The sequence below is a fragment of the Schistocerca nitens genome, chromosome 4 (genome assembly GCF_023898315.1).
Source record: "Schistocerca nitens isolate TAMUIC-IGC-003100 chromosome 4, iqSchNite1.1, whole genome shotgun sequence".
Classification (NCBI taxonomy): Eukaryota; Metazoa; Arthropoda; class Insecta; order Orthoptera; family Acrididae; genus Schistocerca; species Schistocerca nitens.
The window spans coordinates 592415711-592423188 of NC_064617.1; the positions used below are offsets into that span (position 1 = coordinate 592415711).

At 43.7% G+C, this 7478-nt stretch overlaps 1 pseudogene; it reads left to right on the forward strand.

Moving 5' to 3' along the window:
* The first annotated feature begins 4265 nt into the window (after positions 1-4265).
* Positions 4266-4383, forward strand: LOC126254302 (5S ribosomal RNA; annotated as a pseudogene).
* Positions 4384-7478: the final 3095 nt, after the last annotated feature.

Sequence of the window (7478 nt, forward strand, 5' to 3'; positions counted from 1 at the left end):
GATTCATGCATGCATCTCTTTAGGGCCTTTCTGAAACAATGCATCAAGAAGATATTCATATCACCAGAGTAATATAGCCAATGAAGAAAGGTTTAAACTTTTTAGGAAGGAGAAATTCCCATGCAAATACACGAGTGTGATGGAGAGACCTTGTGAAACCACTTTCCCCGATATAACCTCTTTCATCAGCAAACTCACAGGTTCTGACACACTGGACGCAGAGTATGGGCATGTGGTGAATGTTTGGCGTGAGTTCATCATCTCTGATTTAGAGGGGTATGTTAAATAATACATGGAGACAGCTGAGAACTTGCTCCCATACAGTTTTGAGAAATTCCAAAGTATGTGCCCAGTCACATACTCTCTGGATCCACCTTCTGTTACATCATACTAGTGATTTAATGGGACGCAACGTTAAAGCATTAAACTTTTGATAAGTTGCTCTCTTTCGAATATACGATTCGTGGGGGATTTTGGCAGTGAGTACACGGGCATGCCAAGGAGTATAACCCACAAATGAATGAGGAAGAGAACAGGCCATCTGACGATTTGAGCTACGTCCTTTACTTGCTCTACGGGCATGTCCTGCTACGAAGTCAGCTGCTTGAAGGGTTCTAAAGGTTGTCCAGAGATCGAGTCGTCAGACTGAAAGATAAGAGTCAGGATTTGGCTGACGCTGACGACGGATATGTCCCGGAGGCTGACCTGTAATATCCCATCTACTTGAACGATGTGCAGAGAAACTTGGCGCTATGGCCAGGGCATCTAGTCCCGCGAAATAGTCCGTTCCCCACGCTGACGGCAACAGTGGGGAATAATCACAGATACGTTCAGCACTGTAGAAACGTTCAAGCAGCATCAGAGGTTGAAGGAGTACACTGATGTTAATACCAAAAGGAGGTCTCTCATGATGTGTAATACTTAAAAAATATATAAATTTAAAAGTAATTCAAAGTTCGACAAAACCACGAAGTATGTTAGAAACCAGCCCGAAATTAATTTCGTTTACTGTTGGAATGAGTGTTACTGTACAACACCTTACGACGGCAGCTATAATTTTAAGCAGGCCACAATCTTCACTGAAGGTCTAGTTGCTGGGCAGATGGTTAGGGTGTCAGTGGAGTTCACAGCGCCTGGCTGTATCGGTTTGTGTATTCTGGGCCCTCCAAACTCCACATATAACGATTCCAGTACGAGTTTGTAAAACCAAACTCCGCTAATCCCAAATTACTTTATAAGGGTATATGGAACAACTTCATCTACTGGCTAAAAGTTTGCAATCCATATGAATTAATTAAATACAGTTGCAAGGAACTTGAAATGTCTGGATATGCGGCTGATAATTCTTACAGCTTAAGAACTCTGAACAAGAAGGATATCAGTATGAAGAAAAGCGAGGTAAACTGCTAGCAGATTGTGAGATTGTGGGGCTTAGATCAAAAATGTATGCATACTGTATAGATGCAGGTGCCACTCAGAGGCAGGCTAAAGGCGTGCATCATGCTGCCTCATCAACTATTATGATCAAAGGCTATCAGGTCTGTCTGTGCAGAGGTGATGCATCTCTACATAAGGTGCAGCAAGTGTTTATTAATGTGTGTGTGTGTGTGTGTGTGTGTGTGTGTGTGTGTAATATACAGGGTGGATATTAATAAAGCCAAAAAACTGCCAGAACAGGTTCCTGACTGGAAGTGGAGGAAAAAAGGTCCAGTCCTATGAACACATGTCTGGAAATGCATCGTTGCCATAGTAGATGGCAATGACGAAGTACAGCTCCTCTGACCATGTGCCATATGTTCTTTGTGTGTTGCAGGCCGTTGCAGTGTACTGTAAGCAGAAGAATGGTCCAGTATTTGTGTCGGGAACAAACCAACATGGTGGTTGTGTATGGCCAAGTGGATGGAAACGGTCGATAGACAGCATGGCTATACCAAAACAAGTACACACAGAGACACCAACCATGTCGCACAACTTTTCAATCCCTTTTTGAGCGTTTGTGTGATCATGGGTCCTGTCACACAGACAAATATGCAGGGAGGTGGGAGACTGTGTGTACACTACATTTGAAGGACCAGGTTCGATATGATATTGATAAAGCTTAGTACAAGCTCTAGGTAAGTGCCCACCAACACGGTGTAAGACAAAGTATTATTATGTGTATACTACATGAGAACCCCTACCGTGGATGCCACTATGAACATCTGTTGTGGTGTGGATGCAATGAAGCTCTGTAACGAGTTTTGAGATGATTTGTGGTCTTTCCACACACACCATCCATTTCTGGACACATGTTAATAGCACCTCTCTTCCTCCATTTCCAATCAGGAATCCATCCCTGCAGTCTGATGGTTTTATTGAAGTTTACCCTGAATAGATTACGTGTTTGTCATAGTTACGTGTTTGTGTGTATGGATGTAAGTGACTGAACACAATGTGTGCTTCAATATTGTATATTATTACACTATTTGTGCTTGTACATGTGCATGTCAATGGATGTATGTGTGGTTCTTTCTCCCTCACCTGTGGCTTTTAGTCCCCATACAGTGCAAATATTATATATAAAACTTTGTGGTAGAGGTAGTGGCAATATTGTCGATCTCAGAAATCAACTGCTGTCACATGTAATAAGATTGTAAAAAAACTGTGACTTTTATTACTATGATGTATATTTACATGCAGCAGTCAAATGATGCTAGTCATCTGTATGTCTGAATACAAGCATTAAAAATTGTAAGTTCCTTTGAAAAAAGTATTCATTATATATATATATATATATATATATATATATAAATAATCAATACATCTCTCAGTTTTACATTGTTGTCTAAATAATTCTTTTCTACATGCCTTGAATTTGGCCTGTAGTGTGCTCTGGACTATAGGTGTAATTACATATACAGCCAACAGCAGGCATTGCCTGTAGAGGAGCGAATGTTAAAAGTAAGGTTTTGAAAACACCAAAAAGCCGCACTTTGTATTTCTTATATATTGGTTCACTCTTCAAATGAACAAGAGCACCATTATAATGTACAGTTTAAAGTTGGCTGACAGCTCTATAGATTAAGCTGGCTATGCTATAGCACATAAACCGTCATTTGAAGTAGGTTTAAAGTACAGTAGTAAACGATGACACTAACAGCGCCATATATTAAATTTAATATATTATAATTTAATCTTTGGTGCTGTCAGTGTCATCATTTACTACTGTACTTTAAACGTACTTTAAACTTAAGTACTACACTACAGAATTAATCTTTAGAGCTGCCAACCAATTTTAATGCAATATTTAATGCTACATATTCTGTTGATTCTCTTATTAATTTGAAGAGCGAAACCAGTAAATTATAAATTTAAAAAAAAAATGTGACTTGTAAATAGTCCATTAAATTTCGGGCACACAGCCTTATATGCTCCACCTGCGCATGCGGGTCACAGATGCTGATCGGCGACAAAGAAAAACGCTTACACATGCGCCGCCCGTGGCGAAAGCGTATAGACATGCGATTCGCTTATCGATGTACGATCGGCGGTGGTGACACCATGACGATTTCTCTGCAGTTTAATTACCCCAAGAGCCGGATTCCATGCTTTGTCAAAATTAAAACCATTATCTTTATTTATTAAATTATTGTCTAACCTAATCTCTATAACTTCCTTGATGACAGATTCACATCACTGTAATTCATGGAATGTGCTGTTTCAGTACAATGTTCTGCCACATCTGACTTTTCTGGCTGTGATAAGCATGTGTATCTTCGATGCTCCACACATCTCTCTTGAATGGTGCGTGTTGTTTGTGCAGTACCAGCGCGGTGGAGCATATAAGGCCGTGCTTGTCATCTGGTCCTGAGTCTTGTGACTCACTCTGAGGTAGGCCGGACGATACGCGGCCGAAATATCAGTGGAGGAAATTTTATTTGCGCGGCTGCATGCCCGAAATTTAATGGACTGTTCATTATGGAGAGAGAAGTTGAAAATGACTTGTAACTGTTTTCAAAAATTTACATATGCAGTCATTCCTACAGTAAATTCAGCCTTCACAGATTTTGCACTTATATTGTCTTCAGATGCATATTTTTGTGTTGTATAAACGTAGACATCCGTACACTGTTCTAATTGATTTGTATTCGCAATGTGCACGCGCAGAATGCCTGATATGTGGACACCAATGACTGCGTGTCTCTGCCACAGTCAATAAAGCATTGTACAGGTTGTTTAAATACATGATTCTTGAATTTTTAATATATATGACTATACCTTCAGAGGGCAACGGCCTTGCCGCAGTGGATGCACTGGTTCCCGTCAGATCACCGAAGTTAAGCGCTGTCGGACGTGGCCGGCACTTGAATGGGTGACCATCCCGGCCGCCATGCACTGTTGCCATTTTTCGGGCTGCACTCAGCCTCGTGATGCCAATTGAGGAGCTACTCGACCGAATAGTAGCGGCTCCGGTCACAGAAAACCATCATAACGAACGGGAGAGCGGTGTGCTGACCACACGCCCCTCCTATCCGCATCCTAATCTGAGGATGACACGGTGGTCAGATGGTCCCGATAGGGCCACTTGTGGCCTGCAGACGGAGATCTATACCTTCAGAGCTGCACGGAGCAGTACACAGCCCTCGCGCCCGGCAGCTCCGCTGCCGCCAAGTTCGCACCCATGTGTGCTGCGCCGGCAAGCAAATGCTGTGCTTAAATCATGCCCGCGGCGCGCTACTAAACATTCGCGTGAGAATTTCCCGTCACGCCAAGATATTTGCTTTTACTGTAATAAAAATGGACATGTTTAGAGTGTTTGCCAGAAAAAGCTCAGATCGGAAACTCAAAGCCATTCCAGGCCCTTTGCTTCGCACCGGAATCGGAATCGAACCAAGGATACTCAGGCTCGCGAACCTTCACCCATGGAAATTCATGTCGTTCATTTCACTCCGCCCACAGACTCTCTCTCTAACAGTGACTGTGTTCGTCCCACAAATAGTGTCCGTCGACATCGCCGGAACTCCCGTCAAGTCGCAAGTGATTTTGTACCAGTGTCAGTTCATGTTGCACGAGACAGTCGCTCTTGTCGTCAGCAGGACAATAAACGTTTTGTAGACTTGGACATTAAAGGCAAAGTGATGCCATTCCAGCTCGATACCGGAGCTGCAGTTTCACTGATCAATCAGGACACTTACAAAGTGCTGGGCACACCTCTGTTGCGTGCCGAAAATATTAAGTTAACTAGCTATTCAGGTCAAAAGACCCCTGTGTTAGGACAGTTCAGCCTTCTTGCAACATACAAAGGACAAACAAAACTGGTGTCATTTTACGTCCTTCGTTCTTCTTCTGCACTGAACTTGTTTGGTTTCGATTCATGTCAGTTGTTTAGCTTGTCTATAGTAAATCACAGTGAACCAGACTGTGCCTTAAGGCAGTGTTTCTAGTCTATGTGAAGAATTTGCAGACCTTTTTGCACCGGGCCTCGGTGGCGCTAAGAACTATAAAGCACATTTGGAACTAAAAGTAAACGCGCAACCGAAATTTTTCAGAGCGCGCAATGATCCCCACGCATTGCGTGATGCGGTCGCAAAAACATTACACGATTTGGAATCACAAGGTGTAATTGAACGTGTGCAGGCTTCTCTCTGGGCGTCACCCTTAGTAATTTTGCCAAAACCTTCGGAAAAATTGAGACTTTGTGTGGACTTCAAGGCAACAGTGAATCCACAACTAGTGACTGCAATTTTTCCTTTACCCTGCACGGAAGATCGTTTTAACAAACTGTGCCTGGGCAAATATTTTTTGAAGTTGGACCTAGCAGATGCGTACCTGCTAATACCGGTGGACGAAGAATCCCAGCGAGTTTTGGTGGTTAACACGCCTCTTGGTTTGTGTCAATTCAAACGACTGCTATTCGGGTGTGCGTCCGCCCCTGCATTGCTTCAGCAATATCTACAAACTGTTTATGCGTCGGTCCCTAATGCAGCAAACTATCTGGACCATATTGTGATCTCCGGAAAGACGGAAGAGGAACATTTCGCCAATCTCAGAACATTACTTCAGGTCTTGCGACATAATGGTCTTTGCTTACGGTAGGACAAATGTGTGTTTTTTGCTAGTGACTTGCCATACCTAGGACATGTACTCAATGCCCAAGGCATACATCGCAGTCCCACGCACCTCCGTGCCATACAAGACTTGCCATCACCGCATAATTTAAAGCAGCTACAGAGTGTGTTGGGAGAAATCAATTATTATCAAAGATATGTGCCGCATGCCTCTTCCATTTCAGCTCCGCTTCATCGCTTACGCCGTAAAGGTGTTCCGTTCGTCTGGACGACGGAATGTGAACGCGCCTTTCGCCGGTTGAAATCGGCGTTGCTTTCCAATACTTGCCTTACGCCATTCGGTCCCCAGAAGCCCCTTTTGTTGATGGTGGATGCATCGGATTTCGGGATCGGTGCTGTGCTTGCGCACAAAGATGGCTCGCACGATCACCCTATTGCCATTGCGTCCAAATTGCTTTCGTCTGCGCAAAGAAATTATTCACAGATCGAGAAAGAAGCAATGGCTCTCGTATTTGGTGTTACAAAGTTTCATGATTTCTTGTATGGTCGTCACTTTACCATCATCACAGACCACAAACCTTTGACATCGCTTTTTCATACGAGCAAGCCTGTACCTCCACGTACAGCGCAGAAATTCATTCGCTGGTCTATTTTCCTCTCGCTGTACCGCTACGATATCTTGTATGGGTCCACTGCTAAGCACGGAAACGCCGATGCGTTGTCCCGTTTGCCCGTTGCTGAGGATAGGGCATTCGATTCCTCCGCACTTTCTTGCATGTTCATTGATTCGGAAACCGATGATGTGGTCGAATCGTTTCCGATTGATTTTCGTCGTGCAGCTACAGCCACAACTGCCGACCCTGTCCTTGCTACCGTTCTGCGTTTTGTTGCTATGCAATGGCCCTTGTCAAAGTCAAGTTGGTTCGCCGATTTTTTGCTCACACGGAGAGACTTTTTGTTCGACGTGGTGTTTTGCTGTTGCGTTCTGATAATGATCAGTCCAGGGTCGTGGTCCCACGTTCGTTACAGTCCTCTGTCTTAAAGCTTCTCCACCAAGGACATTGGGGTATTGCGCGAACGAAACAACTTGCTCGTCAGCACTGTACTTGGTTCGGAATCGATGCCGCGATTACGACTATGTGCTCTTCTTGCATGGTGTGTGCCGAACAACAATCAGCACCACCGCGGAAATTCTTTGCATGGCCAAAAGCCACTTTGCCTTGGCAAAGCTTACACATCGATTTTGCTGGTCCATTCTGGAATGCTCGATGGTTGGTTGTGATAGATTCAGTCAGTAATTTTCCTTTTGTTGTCCGGATGTCTTTCACGACATCATCTGCCTCCATCCAAGCGTTATCTGCTATCTTTTGCATTGAAGGTCTTCCACAGACTATTGTTTCCGACAATGGCCCACAATTCATGTCAGCACAA